This window comes from Solanum pennellii, chromosome 10, assembly GCF_001406875.1.
Source record: "Solanum pennellii chromosome 10, SPENNV200".
Lineage (NCBI taxonomy): Eukaryota > Viridiplantae > Streptophyta > Magnoliopsida > Solanales > Solanaceae > Solanum > Solanum pennellii.
In genome coordinates this window covers 57085400-57107078 of record NC_028646.1, presented here as the reverse complement: position 1 = coordinate 57107078, position 21679 = coordinate 57085400, and the positions used below count along the sequence as shown (strand labels likewise).

Here is a 21679-nt window from a genome sequence, read left to right as displayed (position 1 = left end):
CTAAGGGTAAATGAACAGAGAGTGAAATCCAAGTCAAGTTTGAAGTCAATCTTAAAAAGGTGAAGTTGGATCTTACTAGTTCGTTAGAAAGGAACAAAGAACTGAAGAAGCACCTGATTAGAGTTAAAGCTGAACTTGAAAAGTATCTCAAATGAACAATCTCCTCAGAGGTCACATTTTCTGTCAATAAGATGATTCGTAACAAAGTGAAGGTCACGAGTTTAGAAAGATCTACATTCTACAATCCTCATAGTAAGTATGTATCCAATCATGATGATTAATTGTGTACTCATTGTGGACGAAATGGTCATTTCAAGAACGCATGCAAGGCTATAATTTCAACGGTAAACAAGAATCATGAGCTTGTGGAAACAAACAGAAACTCATAGGAACCTAGTCCTAGAAAGAAAATACATGTGGTTCCCTCAATGATGCTTCAATACAAACTTATTGAGTTTTATCATAATTTAACATTAGTCTATTGAAATTAATTGTTCATCAGAAGATTTTATGAATAATTAAACATTAATGTATTGATGACATTTGATCGTAGATCGATTTGTATAAATAACTAAAAATTAACATATAGATTTAACGATATTTAATTGTCAATCAAGTGTTTATGAATAATAAAAAGTTAACTTATTAATTTAACGATATCTGATTGGTCATTTCTTGATTGCCAAGTTGGTGAGTCAATTCCCTAAATGATCACCGAGTTTAGAAAATTGTCTTGATATATCATTTATGTTTCATTTAGGACCAAAATTTCACTCAACTATCCCTAATATCCTCCATATATACTTGACACTTCAAAAGTCTCACTCTTTCCTAGTTGACATAACATGTCATCAAAGTCTTTTAAAGGGAAAAAGGATCAAAATGCCTTTAAACTATGTGAAAGGAATAAAATCACCCTCTATTTACAGTTTCGCTCAACAATGCCTAACCATCATTACTTTGCTTAAAAATGCCCTTGCAGTCAATACTTTGGTCCATAAATGTCTTTATAGTTACAAAATGGGTCAAAAATGCCCCTTTTCCGAATAAATATATTATTTTTTCCTTTATAAACACATCTTCTTCCTAATTAAAATATTAATAAAGAACATTCTTCTTATTTTCTTTCTTCTAAAATCACTTTAACAAATAAAACTGTAGGAAATATTTTTTTCTTCTTCGTAATCTCATTTTATCAATTAAAATGGAATAATTTCATGCACCCTTTCGACAGATAATATATGTCATATATATGAGATTATAGTATATTTGTCATTAATTTATAGTTATATAACGATAAAAAATATTGATGATAAACTAAAAAAATATTTCCAGTTTTTATTTTTTTCTGAATTAAAGTAAGATACACATTTGCTAATTTTTTTTAAAAATATTAATTGAAAAAAATGTCAAAAATAATAATAATATATTATTTAGAAAATGAATTTTTTTCACCCATAAAATAACAATAAGGACATTTTTGGACGAAAGTATTGATGGTAAGAGCATTTTTGGACTAAACAACAAAAGGGGGACTTTTTTATTCCTTTCGCGTAGTTTATGGACATTTTTGAACCAAAATATTGATGGTAAGGACATTTTTTAGCAAAACTATAAACAAAGAGCATGTTTGTTCCTTTCACATAGTTGAACGACATTTTTGACCCTTTTCCCTTTAATAATAGACAAATTTGATTCATTAAACCCATTTAACTAAAATAATGATCATATTATTTTTTGAAAATATATATATTAGTTTATTATAATAAATCTTCATACTTAAGAATCTTTTATTATAATTATAATTTTTATTTTTTATGTTATGAAAATAGGTTTTTAAAACGTACAATAATTCATTAATTTTGAATACTTATAAACATAAACGTTAAAGAAAATATCAATATGTAGATCACTCATGAATGCTAACTTACATCAATTAAAGATACATTTTATAATGAATCAATAATATTATTTGTCAATTAACTATTACAATAAGATTAATTATGTATTATGAAATTCATGCTTATAACATTTTTTTCTTGAAAAAAATAGAAAGTTAATAATATTATTACTATTTTTTATCCAAAAAAATAAATAATAAATATCTCAAAAGTCTCCTTCTATTCTAATTGATATGTCATGTTATTAAGTCATCTTTTTAAAAAATAATAGACCTATTTAACTCATCAAATTATTTCTCTACAAAACAAATATATATAACTTTTATTTTGAAGATTATTAAAAAAATTAAAAAAACTATTTCCTTTATATTTTTTTAACAAACAAAATCCAATGAGAAAAACTCTGTGTGCAGTTATTACTTGACAATTTCAAAATCCCTAAGTAAATTATTTCAAAATTTTAAGCAATTTTTTCATAAAATACTCAAATAAATTTGTAAGGTTGACAAAAAAGTTGGTAAGAAAGAGAAAAATATTATTTAAATTTTTTTTTAATTTAATTTCTTATACTTATTTTTTATTGCTATATTATATTATATTATATTTTAACTTACCATACAACTAAGTATTCTTATCTAATCCCAAATTCATGAAATACAAAGTAATAATTGATTGAATTGACTATTTAATTCAACAATATACATATTATATGAGATCAATATACTGATAAATAAAGATTAAAATTTTATTTTCGAATATAAATATTAGTCACTTTCTATTTTTTCAAGAAAAAAATATTGTAAGCATGAATTTCATAATTGTTTTTTATGTTTAAAATATTCTTTTGTTTAAAAATAGTGTGAAAATGACTAGGTTTAGGAAAAATCAATTAATCTTATTATTTAAGAAAAATCGACTTTTCAAATTACGGAGTCGCCACTTGATTTTTGATAAAATCAAGAAAAAGTTAAAATTTTCAAAAGATTCAAAACAGATAAAATCAATTGAAAAAGGTTCGAAGTTCAATGTACATCCCGAGAAGGTGTTAGACCCTCGGGATGCCCGCTAACTTGCGGTTGACCGGCGATTTGACTAAATGACTTATAAAATAAAATTTTTAACTAAGTAAAGAGAAAATTCGTTTTAATATTTTTTATTTCATTTTTTTACTTCTAAAGGGAAATATTTAGAGGGAATTAACTTAAGGAAAAACTAAATGGTGATAAAAGTAAATAAAACAAAATAAGTAAATAAAATAGTAAAATTTAAAATAATGAAAAATGGCTGCCCTTTAGGAGATTATTAAAATTCTACCAAGATATTAATTAATTCAAACAAATAAATAATAGAGGGAAAAATATTTGAACTTGGGCTTGATTGCCCAAATTCATTCATTTGGGCTTTGGCCCACCTGTCCTAAACTAATTTCAAAATGTGGGCTTGGGCCCTTTTTTAACAATTTAGAATCCTGCAGAAAAACATTTGTGGCCCTTTGAGCCTATCAAAATTGTTGCTGAAAAAAGGCCCTGGCCCAATTTCCTGAAAAAAAGAAAAAGCAATTAAAGTATACAAATGATGTATACTGTGCGTATCTAATCCATTTTGGACTGTTTGATCCCTGTATTTGTTCGAATACGAGTTCTCACGATTCCACCTGTATTTCCCATATTATTTCTGCGTATTTGTACATGTACCATTTTTAAACCTGTTCAACAATTGTGTATCGTCGCCCAAAAGATGTATACCAATGTATATGGGATGTACCCTATGTACACATTCATTGCCTATTTCCGTATTTATATCTGAAATTGGTGTCCCTGTACGTTAGCCTGCAATTCATATTTTTTACACCTATTCAAGGTATAACGTCTCTGTATATCAGTGTATACAGGCTGTATATCAGCCTGTTTTTTCAACTTTTGAAAGTTGAAAGTTCCCTTTTATCTGCATATCTTCACTGCTACAAACCCAGATTTTGAATTTGGATCCACGTGTGCATTTTAGACCTGTATATCAGTATATAACTGTGTATAAAATATGTATACTGCTGTATACATCTTCTTCAAATCCCTGCAAGATAATTTCCAGCCACTTTTTCAGGTTCTGATGAACCTGTAACTGATTTCCAGCACTGCATTTCTGCTCTTTCGACCTGTACATCTGTTTTGTAAGGAATCTACGACTCGAGGAGGATGTTTTGAGCCTTTATGGCTCAAGGAAAAAGTGCAAGAGATTGGAATAAAGTCCATGGGGACTCGAAAGTGATTTCACATGCAATCAAACAAACAAAAGAGAATTAGCACCTTGAACGATAAACTAATAGCAAGTGTCTTGAGCAAAACGGAGATAAAAGAAGAACTACTTAGATATACGAATCAGAAGGAGGGAAATAAATGATTTAAAAACAATTCAGAATGAAACTAAGAATAAAATAATTCACACCAAATAAGGAGAAAGGCAGTAGCATGCAGCGCATAGACACATACTAATGAATTTATCAAAGGCATGGAAGTACCCCTCTGTTGACTAGAAAATGCACACAGTAGATATGCCAACTCCTGTTAGTCAAATGCTCTACCATTTGGCAAGACTTATCGACACTAAATGCAGAAATGCTAGTTTCAAGCTCACACATCAACATAGATACACATATGGAGTGCAAAAAGGGAGATATATAAAGGGAATGCATGCTCATTTATGATGTGTACTCACTGCTCTTAATCGACTTCGATAGCTTAATATAGACAAACATTCAAAAGCAAGATAACAAAAACAATCTAATATTTCTTAAGTCGCAAGCAGAGCAATACCAGCCTATGGACATTTTACAATGAGGTTGAAAGGGAAAAGCGAAGCCGGAACAAAGATAACAACTAAACACAACGAGTTACATGACGATGCTTCAAACCGACACATTTCGAACATATAAACATATAACAAACCTAAGAGGGAGAGATAGCAACTGAAACCTCACAAATGGACGAAGTAAACTGCCATTAATCTTCCCCACAACATCCTCAAGACAAGCAAATAAAGACTATCCGACAAACAATACGAGAACTCATTTCGAACTTACATATTCAAGCTAAACACAATATGATCGAAGCAAAGAAACTGCATACGAGCAGTTCCAAATGGAACTTAACAAAGTTGAAGCATATCCGTCATAAGCAACAGCGAGTTAGCTACACTATTCGAAGCAAATTGACAACCAAACAATCCTTCGAAGAAGAGTATAAAAATCGAAACGAATAAGCCAAAACATTGATGAAACAGAGGAACCAACAAACATTCATTGCATCGCATTCAACACTTGAAACAAGACGTAAGTGAAAGGAAGCATTACCTTTCTCCGGGCAGCGACTGAGACGTTGTTGGTAAAGGAGACGACCTTCCACGACCACAAATGAGGCCTGAAAACTTCAACGAATTTCAAAGGCAGTGGAGGAATAAGAACAGAACGAGTAAAATTCCCTTGAAAATTGCCTCAACTTTCTTCAAGTTTTCTTCGACTATCTGTGTTTTTTAATGAGGGAGTTTTAGCCAAAAAAAATCCCCTTCAACAGTGAATAGGTGGCCATATATATAGCCAATTCAATGAACGGAGAGCGGGGGGAAATCACGAAAAGGGTTGGGGTAAATTCGCGATTTCATGTCCCAATTTGAAATCCCAAAACCTAAAGGGATAAGGTTTGAAACGGAATGGTACGAATTCGTCTTATTCTCCAACGGCAAGGTGAGCATAGCCGTCCGATTTGAGGGAAAGGACGAGAGGGGGAAGGAGATTTCGACACCTATGTGTAATATTCGTACGAGAGAAAGGGGAGAGGGGAAGGTCGTGCTGTACTTTGGAGCTACGCGGTGGAAAAAAGACAAGAACAGGGGCTGTTTCTGGGAATTTCTTGTGAAGAAGGAAGAGGGGAAATTGGGTCGGGTTGGAACGTTGGGGAATCGGGTTGAGTTGGGCTGAAGTGGGCTGGGAGAAGAAGAAATAAAAATTGGGCCTGGAGGGGAATTAGGTGGGCTGGAGGTTTATTTGGTGGGCTGGGATTATTGGACTGGAAATTAAAACGAAACGGGCTGCTGAATTAAATAAATAGAGTCTGGGAAGAGAGGTGGGCTGAAGGGAGAGAGGTGGGCTGGATCTCTGAATTGGGTTGAAGGAGTTGGGCCAAAACATTGGGTTAAAGGTCATGTGATGGTCCGAATTTGGAGTGAATGAAGTCCATTAAGCATTTCCATCAAATTCAAATCGATAAAAAGGGAACGAAATGAATTACAAATTTAATTAGTTACTCAACCTTCTTAACTTTAACAACACAAAACAATTATTTTGAAAAGATCTTAATTAAATTGCTATCACTTTTAAGAGAAATTAGTTTGTATATTTACTTTGAAATCTATTTTTTTTTGTAAGACGATTTTCTAGATATTTATTAAAAAAAATAAAATTGTAATACCCTTTTTTTCTTTTTCTTTTATATATATATATATATATATATATATATATATATATACACATATATATCAAGTACATATAGGGATATATTTTATAGGAGAAAAGGAAAATCGCCTCGAAAAATGACTTCTAAAGTATTTTTTTATTTTTTCAAAATAATACTTCAAATTTTCGAAGTTGGAGAAACTTGAAAATTAATTAAATTGTGGAAGGTCAAAATTGGGTGTCAACAATAATACACAATTAATTTTATTGTAATAGTTAATTGATATTAAATATTATTGATTCATTATGAAATTTATGATTGATTGATATAAGTGAGAATTCATGAGTAATTTGTATATCATTTTTTTGAATGTATATGTTCATACGTATTCAAAATTGATGATATTATAATACGTTTTAAAAACATAACATAACATAAAAAAATTAAAAAATTTAATTATAATAAAAGATTCTTAAGTATAAAAATTTAGTCTTAATAAACTAATATATATATATATATATATATATATATATATATGGTATGATAAATCAAATTTGTCTATTATAAAAAGAACTTTAACGACATATCATGTCAACTAGGAGAGAGTAAGACTTTTAAAGTGTCAAGTATATTTGGAGAAAAATAGTGATAGTTGAGTGATATTTTGATTCTAAATGAAACATAAATGATATTTTAAGACAATTCTCTAAATTTGGGTGACCATCCAGGAAATTTGCTCCCAAGTTGGGGCTTGAGAAGTTAGATGGTTCTTTTAGTCCACCAATTTCTTTGTTCTTTTGATTAAAGTTGAAGTTGCTCAATTTTAATCGACGATGTGCTTTGCCAATCCATATAGAGTTATTTATAGTAATGATATGATACGAAAAAGGAAATTAGTCTTTTGTTAACTAACTGTTTGGGTTGAACTATACAAATAGTTAGAAAGTCACGATTAGGAGTGTGTATTGTATAGTATGGTACGTACAATATTTTAAAAGTTTTGATATTGTAATTTCGATATTCGATTTTTAAAATATTATATCATTATCATACCAATTTAGTTTGGTATGATTTGGGATTTTATTTGATTCAGTATTCTACGGTATGATAAATCATTAACCATAGTTTGTTCAACTTCGACTAATATATACTCATACAATAGATTATTATGACTTTGATAATTAGAAAAAAAAGGCCTCATCAATTGTATCATACTAACACTTTACACATGTAAAAATATGTATCCAAAATTTAGTACAAACAACTCTTTTTGTTAATCAATTACAATTTAATTAAAATATTGTAGTCAAAGTTTCAACTTTTAAACATTTAGATTATACTAGGGCCCATTTGGATTGACTTTTGGCTTATGACTTGTAAGCCAAAAGCCATAAGCTACGATTTCTAACATAGAAATTTTGACTTATTTTTGTGGGTTAATTACTTGAGTGAATCCTTTTAAAAAAATAATTACTTATTTTAGATATACTCTTTAATTATTAGCATTTATAACAATATATAATAATACTATATATTTTAGGATTAATTACTTGAATAAGTCTCTTTTAATTAATAATTAATATTTTTAAATATATTCTTAATTATTACTATTAATAGCAATATTTAACAATATTATGTATACTTATTTTACTAGATTTATTATTTGCGCTTGCGCTCTTTTTCCTTTTTTTTTTCTATCTCTCGCTCTTTCTTTCTTTTCCTCTTTGCACCCCCTCTCCCTATGCTTTTTTTTTCTTTCCTTTTCTCCCTGTACTCGTATATCTATCTATGATCTTTCAATGTTATAAAAAAATAGGCTTTTATAAAAGGCTAAAGATCTCTAGAACAGTTAGAAGAATTTTCAGAATTTGAAGAATTGAGGCTGCTTAATTGATAGAAAAAGTCGATTAGTTTTTTATTTGTTGTTTTGAGGTTATCGACGATTTTCATTATAATGAAGATTATATAAATAAGTATATTCATACCTGATGAAAATTTGAATATTTGTATATATGAAGATTTGAATAAATGAAGATATGAATGTTTGAATAAATGAAGATTTGGAGATATGATGTCATATTTGTGCCCCATACTTCCTCATATCAAAGTGAGATTGAAGATATGATGTCCTCTTTGTAACAAATAAAGAGACATAATAAAAACTGCAATATGAATTAAACTTGAATTAATATGAATTGCACACATATTAAAGTTGAATTAAAAGAGAACATGAATACAAAATGTAGCAAATGAAAGAGGTAATCCAAAATACACAAATATTAAAGTTGAATTAGAAGAGACAATTAAGCATGAATAAAAAATGTAACTAATGAAAAACCAGACATTGATCTATAGAGTGAATTAAACTCGTATCACTAATGAATTAAACAAGTAATCAATAGTTACAAATAACCCAATAATCTGCAAAATGAATTAAACTTGCATTAAAAGTGTCTTTCACAATTTTAAAGTTGAATTAGAAGAGCAAATTAAGAAATAATGAAAAATGTTACTAACGAAAGACAAGAGAATGATCTATAGACTGAATTAACTTGTATTATTCATGAATAAAACATGTATTATATGTGTCTTATAAATTATTTGGTTGTATCACTAAGAACATGAATGATGTTTGTAATGTGTATTAAAAATATAGTCTGCCTGTATGATAAATGTATTACAAGTATGTTACATAAATCATTTGGTTGGTATCATTAAGAAGAGAGTGAAGTTTCCAAATTAATGTATTATCCACGATAAAACTATATTACAAGTGTCTTGTAAATTATTTTGATTTGATATCACTAAAAAAATGAGTAACGGTTGCAATATGTACTAAAAATGTATTGTGCATGTCTTATAAATGTATTAATGTTTGCTACCTAAATTATTATTGTTGGTATCACTAAGAAAGGAGTGAAGTGTGCAATATGCATTAAAATATAATTCATGAACAATAGATGTATTACACATGTCTTATAAATTATTTTGATTTGTATCACTAAGAAAAAGAGTATTGTTTGAAATATGTGTTACAAATGTATTATGTCGATATTATAGATGTATTACAATTGTATTACCTAAATTAATTAGTCTAGTTGATATCACTAAAAGGGTGAAATTTGCAATATGTATTATAAATGTATTATTCATATTAATTCAATTTTAATACAATTATGAAACATATATAATATAATTTTAATACAATTACGATATAGTTATGTAAGTTTCATCTTTTTCAAGCTTCAATCTAATATTTCTTCTAAATTCAATTCTAAACTTAACCAAACCAGGTTAAAATTGAGAAATAAACTCCAAACAAAATTTTCAATTATTTGTAGGAACAACCTATCTAAACTAATCAAAAATTCATAAACTAAACACAATAAATTTGAAATTTAAAGTTTTTAACGATCATCAATGGTGAACTCTTGATGCTGTAATTTTAGAGATTTGAAATTCCTACTTGACCACATGATTCTTATCGTATTTTCGATGAAAATTGCAGTATGACAAAAAACTAGTTTGAAAATAGTTCTCTAACTGAAAATTTCAAAGAAGAAGAAGAAGAGAAGTAAGAGGAAAAATGGCAGAGAAAAAGGAAAAGAAGCGAGATAGAAAGACTTTCACTATACAATTTCTTTAATTAAAAAAAATTAATATATTTAGTTAAAAAATTATATTGCCATAGATGATAATTTTTTTCTTGTTATTGCATATTTATGTGATTTATCATTTAATAATATATATGTTATTCATGTAACTAGTCATACCTAATACAATAATATCAAAACCGCGATATTACAGTTTTCGATATGGTATAATATGATAATTTGGTATATACCATAGCATTCCTTGATAAAGATAGCATCAATCTATACGTCGTAAGCAAGAGCGTTTGTAGTCCAACGGTTAGGATAATTGCCTTCCAAGCAATAGACCCGGGTTCGACTCCCGGCAGACGCAACTTTTTATTTTTTCTCGTCAGACCTTTTCGTTTTCCCTTACTAAAAATGTAGAGAAAAATAATACTCTATGGACGCATGCGCACATTCGCCCGCATTCCGATGGAAGAATTAATCAAATACTCAAAAATTCCATTCTCTTGCAACTAACATTCTCTGCTTAGAATAATGGCCGGCCATTGAGCTTTCCGGTTAGTGTTGTCAGTTCTCAAGTCTCATCTATTACTATTGTTGCCGACGTATTTTTTATGATGAACTTGCTTCTATTTGTCATCCTTAATTGCGTTTTGTTTAGGCATGTATGAAGAAATCATAAAGTTTTTTTTTTCCCTCTGCTAGGTTTCATCTCTGTATTATTGGATTGTAGTTACTGAGTAAGTGAGAATGAATCATAACTTACAACTGATTTTTTGATTATTCATTGATTCAGTATCTAGATGTATACTCTACACAAACTAGAACAAAAGTTTTTTAGAAGCCTTGGGATTTTTCTTCAGTACTCCTCAAGCTATGAATTTCTATAGGGTTAACAAGGCAAAATCTATTTTGTGTTGTACGGAACCGACTTTAACTGTCTCCAGTTTCATACATTTTTTGTTGCATGAACTTTATTTGTCCTAATTTTGATTGTAGTTTCACTTGCTTGTTGTACTGATGAATTTTGATTCTCAATTATGCTAATTTGAAGGTTCGGCAGTGTTTATTTTGCACTTTGTTTTAAAGAATTACTGGTGAACCAATCTTTTCCATTACTCTATAGCTTAATCCTGATTTTATGTGGTACCATTTGATGTTGGTTTCCGAGTCTTGATTCAAAACTTACAACTGATTGACACAGATAATTGTATTCTAATACTCTGTTGAGGGTGCTAAAACTTTTGATTATGAATAGAGTAAATGTGCAGTTGAGTAGTATAATTTCCTTCTGTTGAGGATATTAACCCTTCCCTCGGTCATAAACCGAAGATATATATAACTCAAAATGTTAGGGCTAGGTGTTCCATGGTTGAATTGACTCATAGGCCCCACCGGGATATAAACTTGTGACCTATTGCACCCTACTTGAGAGAATCATGCTACTAGTTCATACCTATTTCCTGGATCTCCATTCAGTCTCATCTTTACCATATACTTTGTCTGATTAGAAATACAAAAAATGTTTGGAGCAAGGAGCTTTGGAGGGAAAAAAAAGGGGGGGGGGGGGAGGAGGGGTGATTTTTAATTGAATTAGGGACAGAGCTCCTCATAGAGAGTTGGAAACTGTCAGTTCTCATAACAAGGCTTAAGCTGAAAAGGTAGGCCGCAACCCCAATTCTCAACCTTGACCTACACAAATGGTATGTTGACCCACATGTTGAGAGTTCTGTTAGGTTCTTAGTAGCAATTAGCAGCCTTATCTTTTTTTTATTCACATAGCTTTTTCATCTCTTGGTAGCTGAAGTTCTAGTCAGACATGTTCAATAATCTTTATATCTCCCAGTCATCATTAAGGAGATATTAGTTTAGAACAAATTGGTCGAACTCACTAAATTTTCTTTAGCCCTAGGGAGAAGCAGCATCAAGAAAGTTGTGAAGATTATCATTTAAATAACTCCACTGAAGTTGAGATGGGCATTCCTCATCTTTTAAAGGAACTTTGTTTCACACCCATTGTTGACATCGATACTAGGTCAAATGTTTAAGACTTTTTCTTCAGCATCTGCCTCAAGAATCCCTAATTACTTAGTCATAGTCAAAGCCTTGAATTTTCTCAGTGTAGTCTCTAGCTACTATTTGTAGAGGCCTTAATTCTGTGACAATTTTTTTTTTTTGAATTTTCTGTATCAACTAAAACATCTCCAATACCATACTATTTTGTTGCATGAACTTTGTTTGTCTAAATTCTGATTGTCCTCTCTCTTGTGAATTTCTTGCATGTTCCACTGATGGAATGTGATTCTCAATAAAGCTAATCATTGGTTTTACTAATTTGGGGCTTTGGCTTTTACTTTGTATTTTAATAAAAAGATTCAGAAAAACCAAGACGCAGTCCAAGGCTCAATTAATAAAACCAAATGTTAAGCTATGACAGTTATCGGTTGTTTTCCTTATATGTTAGTGCTCTTATTGTTTGGAGTTTAACTGAGATAAAACAGAATCAAAAGGGGTAGGAGCTCTGGCCGGTAACAAAACTAAAGCTTCACACGGGTCTTACCTTTTTTTTTCCACCTTGATGTCTTGATTGTGTAATTGAGGAAGAAATGTGTATGTTCAAAATATAGGTTCTGGAAAATGGGGCGTTCCGGGAATTGAACTTGGGACCTCCGCACCATAAATGCCCGATCTTTGTGTTTTGTTCTCTTTCCTGTTAGTTTCTCTTTGATTATTTTTTCTATGCATCGTTTTTATATGCATTAAACAATTTGTAGGTCACTGTGTTATCATTACAATGGTAGCCGATTCATTCATTTTATACTTCTCGATTTGGCTATGAAATTCCTAGTTAATATAAGGAGATGCAGGATTACTTGTCCAAAATAAATATGCAAATTGTTGGAATTAGTTGTCTCTAAATAAAAAATATATGCACTAGTAAGGTGTCGAGGGGTATGTTCACTTATGTTGAAATTTTGCATTTGCCTTAACTTAAGATAAATGAAATGAAAGGGGAAAAGTTAAGAATAATAAAGAAAAGAAAAGGATAAATCAATTCCACAGATTATCCCTGTTTCTTTTACGTTGTCATAGTTGACTTTGGATCAGATCTCCAATTAAGTGATTTCTCTTAATCCCTCTAGAACTGCATGGATATAAAAGGTGTATGATTCGTTCAAACATACATCATTTGCTTTGCTTCAACATTTAGAAGTTTAATGCACTAAGTAGAGATTCCGTAGGAATTATTTTTAGATAAAAACTGTCTTAACTTGCATCTGCACTCATTGAGTCATTCATAAGGGAGAGTGAGATTTAAGATTTTTTTTCTTAATATTATTTTGAGATGTGTATTTAATCAAAAAGGAAGGGGGCATTCCGAAATTGAACTGGGGACCTCTCGCACCCAAAGCGAGAATCATACCACTAGACCATATGTGCAGTTGTTGATGAGTGACATTTTGACTCATGATCAATATGTTTTCTCAATGGTCAGCAATAACTTAATCACAATGCATTAAGATTTAATTGATGTCTTAGGCTTGGGCACATGGATTAATGAATTCACTTACTCTTAAAAATTAATAGACTTTGACTAAAATACCCTTAATTATGGTTTTCTTTTCTTCTTAGGTTGACATAACTATCATCAAATTTGTATCTTGAATTAGGAATGTGTCAAAGGAAAATTTGGATTTTTTTTTAACGCCTTCTTTGTTTTGTAAAACATCAATTATATGGGACCGGAGGGAGTAGTAGATAATCAGAGAGTCTTAGACTCTTCTTCTCTTGCAGCCTTTCTTCTATGCCTGCTTTCCTCTTATACCTAAAGAGCTGTCAGTTTTGATCGTTATCAGTGCATTTCATTTTACAAGCCATTTTTGTCATACTCAAATCTTTTGGGACATATATATCACCAATAGCGGAGTCAGGAGTTTCACTAGGGATTCAAAATATAAAGAAGTAAACACATGAAGAAGCCAAGGGATTACAAATCTGCCATATAGACATAACTAATATGTTTTTGGCCTTTTATATACAATGTAAATTTTCGGCGAACGAACCACCTTACATCCTTTGGCTCCGCCGCTGCATGTCAACTAGGAACCGTATTTGGGGTGGCTTAATGCTTCATGTTTAGCTCCATAGTTGTGTCGGTGTCGCAACTTGTGTAGATGCCCAAGGTTAGGAATGGTAAAAAGGAAAAATTGGGCTTTACGTTTAGTTTAATCTTATTTTCAGATTATTAGAATATCTTCTTGATTAATCTAGTGTGTTTCTACTTGTCTGTGTTCTATTCTGCTGGTCTTTGCGTGTAACTTGGGTCATAAAGCAGCATGAATCTTGTGAAATTCAAGTCAATAGAAATTAAATGATTCATCAACTATGGATAGAAATCGACTGTTACCTTCTCAAAAAAAAAAACAAAAAAACTAGGGATAGCAATCTTACTCCTGATTTGAGCAGGAATTTAAGGATCCCTTGCCTGAAAAGACAACATACCTCTAAAGAAATGTTTGATTTTTTGGTAACACCTACCATTGATCAATAACTTCATCTATCATTGTTGACATCCATGATCTATGAAATGAACCTTGTTTATGGAACTTTTCTGAAGGACAAATATATTACTAGCTAAGACACTTCTCATTTTGCCTGCTCTTTCAAATAAACCAGCAAAGGTGTAAAGCAAGAACACTTGAAACTTTCACTTATCATGGTTGAGATGCTCCTTGTGCTGATCTATTAACATAACACTGCAGATCACTTGGGGTTCCGTGTTGTATTTTTGGCCTTCATACAGTGGCGTAGCCAGAAATTTCACGAAGGGTGTCCAAGAATTGTTTACGAGTATATTTTTTCTTTTGGATGAATCAGTCACCAGGAATTTTAAAAATTAAACTACGTAATATACATGAAAAGAAGTATGTAATATACCTGAAAAAATTTGAAAAAAGAAGATGGAGTGCATTAGGAATTTTAAAAATTATATTACGTAATATACATGAAAATTCTTGAAAAAAAGTACGTAATATGTATGATAATTTTTGAAAAAAAAGTACGTAATATACATGAATTTTTTTGAAAAAAATACGTAATATACATGAAATTATTTGAAAAAAAGAGATAAAAATATACATGAAAAATATTTAAAAGAAGAGGTTTAAAGCTGCTGCTAGCGAAATTTGAACTCACAAATGCTTAAAGACTTGGCTCTTTCAAGGCACCTTAAACGACTATGGTACAACACCTGGTTGTGTCAAGGGTGTCCAAAATACGTTATTTAACCATTTTATATATTATTTTACTTGTATATACGATATAATTTTCCGACGAAGGGTGTCCAATTGGACACCCTGAACAGGACGTAGCTACGCCCCTGCCTTCATATCAGCTAAGTGGTGAATTAGAAGGTAAGCACAAAATAGCATGCTTTTCTGAATCATGATTTATTATTCTTATCTTTCGGATGCAGATGGTTTCGCATAGGTGTTCTCTTTCAGATTAGGAAGATGTCAGTTTACATGTGATAATAAAAATGTACATTAGCTGAAAGTCTTAGTTGACTTACAATTAAAGCTCATGCCTAACAGAATATATAGAAAGCTCTGATAATTGAGGACTATGTGTATAACACGAAGAACGAGAAATTGTCTGCATTGGCAGTTCGTATTAAAATATATGTTGTAGTTTGTTTTTAAAAGTTGCCTGATTTTCGTTATTTCATGAACTAATATGTCAAAGTTGACTTTGGGTCAGGTCTCTGACACTATTATGTGATTTCTCTTTATCCCTTTAGAACTAAATGCCATATAGAAATGTATGTTCTTAGCTTAAACATACATACATTGTTTTGCTTCTACATTTAATTCACTAAATAGAGCATGAGTCGGGAATTCTTGCAGATCAGATTTATGTTGTATCTGTACTTGTTTCACAAAGGGGAGTCAGATTTAAAGGTGAAATCTTCTTTTAAAAGGAACAAAGAATGATTGGTTGATGGTGGCATTCAATGAAAACAAGATTGTTTATTTTGACTTGTCAGATTCTAAGTTCAATTTTATTTAAATGAATTAGGAATAATTTAGATGTATATTCATTAAAAAGAAAAAGAATGGGGCATTCCGAGAATCGAACTCGGGACCTCTCGCACCCAAAGCGAGAATCATACCACAAATGCCCAGTTGTTTATGCATGATATTTTGACTCATGATCAATGTGTTTTTCTGAATTCAGCAGTAACTCAATCATAATTATCACTGCCAAGTTGCGAAATAGGAGCAGGTCATCTTTTACTCATAATATTCCTAGTTTTACATATGAAAGTTGTTGGAATTAGTTGTCTCTGAACGGAAATACATCCTTACATAAGTTAGATGTCAAATAGTCTGTTGACTTTTGTTGATTTGCATTTTTATATCACAAACTTAAGATTAAATAAAAGGAGAAAAAGCTGAGAGTATGTCCTAGCTTTGGTGGATAGAGTTACTTGGTACCTGTTGCTGGTGGAAGGAGGCAGGTATCCCATGGAATTTGTCGAGGTGTGCGAAAGTTTGCCCGGACAATACCATCATCAAAAAAAAAACTGAGTAATAAATAGGAAAAAGGAGGACTAAATTACACAGACTAATTCTTGTTTTTATTTCTAATTTTCTATTGTCATGGTTGGTTTAAGATATGATCTCTGATACTTGTAAATCTAATTTCAGTCAACCCCTGTTGAACTGCTTAGTTCAAACACACAACATTTATGTTTCTCCTACCTTTAGAAGTTTATATCTAAATAACGCACTGGGTAGGAGTTCTTTCTGATAAAACTATCTTCTCTTGTATCTGTGCTTGTTTCATGAAGGGGAGTCAATTTTAAAGTTTAAGTTTTCTTTAAAAGAAAGGGGACATTTTTATTTTTGAAGTAATTCTAGTTTAGAATATAAAAGGAAAAGTGAGTTGTTTCTTAAATAATTCAAAGAATGGGTCATTCGGAGAATCGAACTCGGGACTTCTCGCACCCAAAGCGAGAATCATACCACTAGACCAAATGCCCAGTTGCTGAAGAGTGTCATTTTGATTCATGATCAATGTATTTTTTCAATGATTAGCAAAAGTAAACTTGACTACAAATGCCATGTATTTCCTTATTGGGAATTGTTTTTGATAACTTATGCTGACTCCCATGAATAATATCTAGTGGATAACAGAGTTTTGAACTCCTCTTTTGCACCCTTCCCTCTGGTGTTCACTTTCTTCTGATTCCTAAAGAGCTATCAGCTTTGATTGTTTGTGGTTCATAATTTTTACATTCCTTTGTTATCATACTCAATCCTTTTGGACACGTCACAAGGAACTATAATTGGACAAGTTTAATGCTTCATGTCTCAACCCCATAATTTTTGTTGGAAGTCGCATCTTGTTCTCCCATTTTCTTAGATACGTTCTTTATTGATCTAGTGTGCTCTTCTTGTTTGGGTTTTAGACTGCTGCTCACTGTGTGAGTTTTTGTCACAAAACGGCATGAACCTTGTGATGTTCATGCCTTCATTGCTCAAGTGAACATTAAGTGATTCATCTGCTGAAGAGCTGGAAAATCAAAGAGCTCTTTCCTTAATCAGCAAATTACTAAACAAATGCTTGGTTTTTGGTAACACTCACCATTCATAAAAAAATTTTAGCTACCATTCTCGACATCCATGATCCATGAAAATGAACATTGTTGATGAATCCTTGCTGAAGTGCAATATATTAGCTAATTGTAACTTCTTAGCTTTCCTGCTTTCTTTAATTGAAAACAAAGGCAAAATTGCAAAGACGGAACTGTATGCTCATTGTCACTTCTCATTTTGCCTGCTCTGTCAAATAAACCAGGTAAAGTTGTAAAGCAATAAACCTTCAAAAAGTTTTCTTATCATAGTGCAGATGCTTTGTGCTGATTTGTCAACACAGTATCTGTGATCACTTCAGAGTTCTGTGTTGTATTTTTGACTCACAGATCTGCCAAGTGGTAAACTGGTAGGTGAACATGCTTGGCAGAATCTTACTAATTTGAGTCTTGGCGGTGTATTTTGTTGAAGTACTCTTGACAAAATGATTGTGGTTTCTTTGTCTACCTATTAATTAGTGCTCTTAACTTCTTCTCAAGATGGTGTAACTGATCAAGACAATGTTTTGTGTTAAAATGTCAAGTTCCTAAAAAAATGGGGCATTCCGAGAATTGAACTCGGGACCTCTCGCACCCTAAGCGAGAATCATACCACTAGACCAAGTGCCCTGTTGTTGAATTTATTTTTCCCTGATGTAATTTACCTTGCTTTAGGTTTCCTCTCTAACTTGTTTATTGTTTACTTCACATCATGATAGTCAATAAAAGTGTGATGATCTCTGAGGCCTGAGTGGCCATACCCGTTAGAAGAGTTCTAGTATTGGTTTGTAATTTTGTATCATCAATATGATTTTTTTTCATACTTCTCTATTTGGCCATGAAATTCCTAGCATAACTTTAATAGATGCTGACTGTACTGATATATTCTAGTAGTAGGAATTAGCTCTCTCTGAAATTAATAATACATCCTTACATAAGTTATGTAAGATATTCACTGACTTTTTCCTGTAGCTTTCCATTCGAAGTAAGAAAAGGATAAAAATAAATGTAAGCTAAAGGATACTTAAATTCCAACCGTTCACCCCTCTTTTTTTATTTTATATCATAGTTGACTTCTGATCTTAGATCTAATATTATCTACTTATTCTTAGCCCCTCTGAAACTGTTAGCCATATGTAAATTACATATTTTGCTCAAACCTACCACATATATATTATTTCTGTACCTGTAGGGCTGTAATGCATTAAAAATGGCATTGTGTAGGAATTTGCTTAGGTAAATACTCTCTTACCTCTGCACTTTCTTCATATGGGAGGGTCAACTGTATTTAAATTTTCTATTTAAAAAACAACGGATAATTGTTCAATTGTGTTACAACCCCTTTTGTTAAAGAACAAAGGCATTTTAATTTATCAGATTTTAAGGTTTATTATATTTAAAAGATACAAGGAATAAAATGTGGCTGAAGTTTTGCATCACAACTGTGGAATTCTTCGTTCTAATAATGGATCTCCCTCTGATTTCTTCCCATCTGAGAGAGGATTGAGACAAGGGGACCCCCTATCCCCTTTTCTTTTTAAGCTGGCAATGGAAGGACTGAATGACATGCTCAGAACAGCCCAAACAAAAGGATGGATTGGATAGGCAGAGCCTTGCTATTTCACATCTTCAGTATGCAGATGACACTTCGATTTTTTGTGATGCAGAAAGCTACCAACTCAAGTATTTGAGAGTTATCTTGATCTTGTTTGAAGCCATTTCAGGTTTACACGTTAATTGGGGGAAAAACTTTATTTATCCAGTTAATGAGTTGCATAACAGGGGAGCTCCCCAGTGTATCTTGGAATGCCTTTGGGGGATAAGAGCAAGTCAAAATGCATCTGGAACAATGTTTTTGAAATGTGTGAAAAGAAGTTACCAAATTGGATAAGCAAATATGTGGCTCTAGGTGGAAGTGTCACACTCATAAATAGTGTGTTGGATGCCATGCCCACATATATGATGCCAGTTTTCCCGATGCCTGCAAATGTAATTGACAGAATGGATGCCATGAGGAGGAACTTTTTGTGGCAAGGAAACTATGATTCTAATGATTACAAAATTCATCTAGTAAAGTGGCATGAAGTTATCCTCAGAAAAAGGTAGGGGGTTTGGGGATGAGAAGTCTTGAAATTCAGAATCAAAGCCTTCTAATGAAGTGGATTCGGAAATTTGCATCACGGAAACAAGCTTTGTGGAGCTCCCCAGTGTATCTTGGAATGCCTTTGGGGGATAAGAGCAAGTCAAAGTGCATCTGGAACAATGTTTTTGAAATGTGTGAAAAGAAGTTACCAAATTGGATAAGCAAATATTTGGCTCTGGGTGGAAGTGTCACACTCCTAAATAGTGTGTTGGATGCCATGCCGACATATATGATGCCGGTTTTCCCTATGCCTGCAAATGTAATTGACAGAATGGATGCCATCTGGAGGATATTTTTGTGGCAAGGAAACTATGATTCTAATGATTAATAAATTCATCTAGTAAAGTGGGATGAAGTTATCCTCTGAAAAAAGGTATGGGGTTTGGGGATAAGAAATCTTAAAATTCAGAATCAAAGCCTTCTAATGAAATGGATTTGGAGATTTGCATCACAGAAACAAGCTTTATGGAAGGAAACAATCAAGACCAGGTTTGGTGTGGAGAATAAGTGGACTACCAACTTGCCGACACAACCATGTGAGAGTGAAGTATGGAGGGCTATCAGAATCCAGTGGATCAATTTTGTCAACAAATGCAAAATAAAGGTAGGAAAAAGGGGGTAAGACTCTGTTTTGGGAAGATGTGTGAGTGGGATAGGAAATTTTGAAGAACAAGTTCCCTGATTTGTTCATTTTAAGTCTTCAAAGTTATCCACAATCAGAGAACTGAGAAACAGTCAAGGGTTGGGATATAAGATTTAGAAGAATCTGAATGATTGGGCAATCAACAGAGTGGCTGGACTATATACAAAGAACTATATTCCACTGTGGAGTTCATTTTGGAATCCTGACAAGAAAGGAAGATTTACGGTGGGTTCAACTTACAGAAGGTTACAAAGATCAAACTCACATGGTGGTAGTTGGCCTTGGATGATGATCTAGAATGTCTAGATACCATTCAAGGCAGCATATTTTACTTGGCTTCTAGCCAAACAGGTTACCCCACCCAAGACAATCTACTGAAAAAAGGTTTTCAAATTTGTTGTAGATTTTGTCGTGTGAGATTTAGACAATAACCCATCTCTTTGTACATTGTAGAGAGACTCTGAAGTTATGACAGATTTACTTTAACTTAAGGGGCATAAGCTGGACTATGCCAAGGAGCATCAAAGAAGTTTTAGCTTGTTGGAATAGAGAAGGAAATTGGTCAGGAAACACGGAGAGATGGAAGATTGTCCCAGCATGCATTTGGTGGACTATATGGATGTAAAAGAACTAGAGATGCTTTAAAACTAAGAGCTGCTCACTGTAGAATCACTAGAAACTGAAGATGAACTGTCTGGTCCTTTTTTTTTTCTGGTGTAAACATGAATATCCTCAAGAAGAAGAGGACATTCTTAGTATTATCCTCAAGAAGAAGAGGACATTCTTAGTATTCTTAGATTATTTGTGATGTCGCAGTAGTTTTCTCTTCCCTGTATTTTGGCTATAAGTATTATTGGAATACTTCTGGAGTATTCCTTTGTTCATTATACAATTACCTTTCTCAAAAAAAATTAAAATTAAATAAATACAAGGAATAAATGATTCATTATGTTTCCGATGAAATAAAATGGGGCACTCTGAGAATCGAATTCGGGACCTCTCACACCCAAAGCTAGAATCATAACACTAGTCCAAATGCCCAGTTGTTGATGAATGTCATTACTCATGATTAATGTGCTGTTATTCTCTGTATCAGCAATAACTAGATCATAATGTATCATTCCTTGAAAACATAGAATCTTTAAACTCTTTATTTGACGTCTTGGATCTGCATTTACTTATATGAAGATGTTCTGTGGAATTCAGTTTATCTCGTTAGGATATCGTCACACTGTCGCTATAAGTAGAGAGACTTCTTAACTCTTCCTCTTTTGCAGCCTGTCCTCTAATTCTTAGAAATCATTTTGTATGA

At 32.0% G+C, this 21679-nt stretch overlaps 3 non-coding genes and 1 pseudogene across 3 annotated transcripts; 2 read left to right on the top strand and 2 right to left on the bottom strand.

Annotated features, from left to right (window-relative positions):
- Window positions 1–10240: 10240 nt before the first annotated feature.
- On the top strand, window positions 10241–10312 carry TRNAG-UCC. The gene has a single exon. It is a non-coding gene; the product is annotated as a tRNA-Gly (tRNA).
- A 17-nt stretch (window positions 10313–10329) lies between these two features.
- Window positions 10330–21679, top strand: part of LOC107032229 — a 32302-nt pseudogene continuing 20952 nt past the window's right edge.
- TRNAP-UGG lies at window positions 16919–16990 on the bottom strand. The gene has a single exon. It is a non-coding gene; the product is annotated as a tRNA-Pro (tRNA).
- TRNAP-AGG lies at window positions 18140–18211 on the bottom strand. The gene has a single exon. It is a non-coding gene; the product is annotated as a tRNA-Pro (tRNA).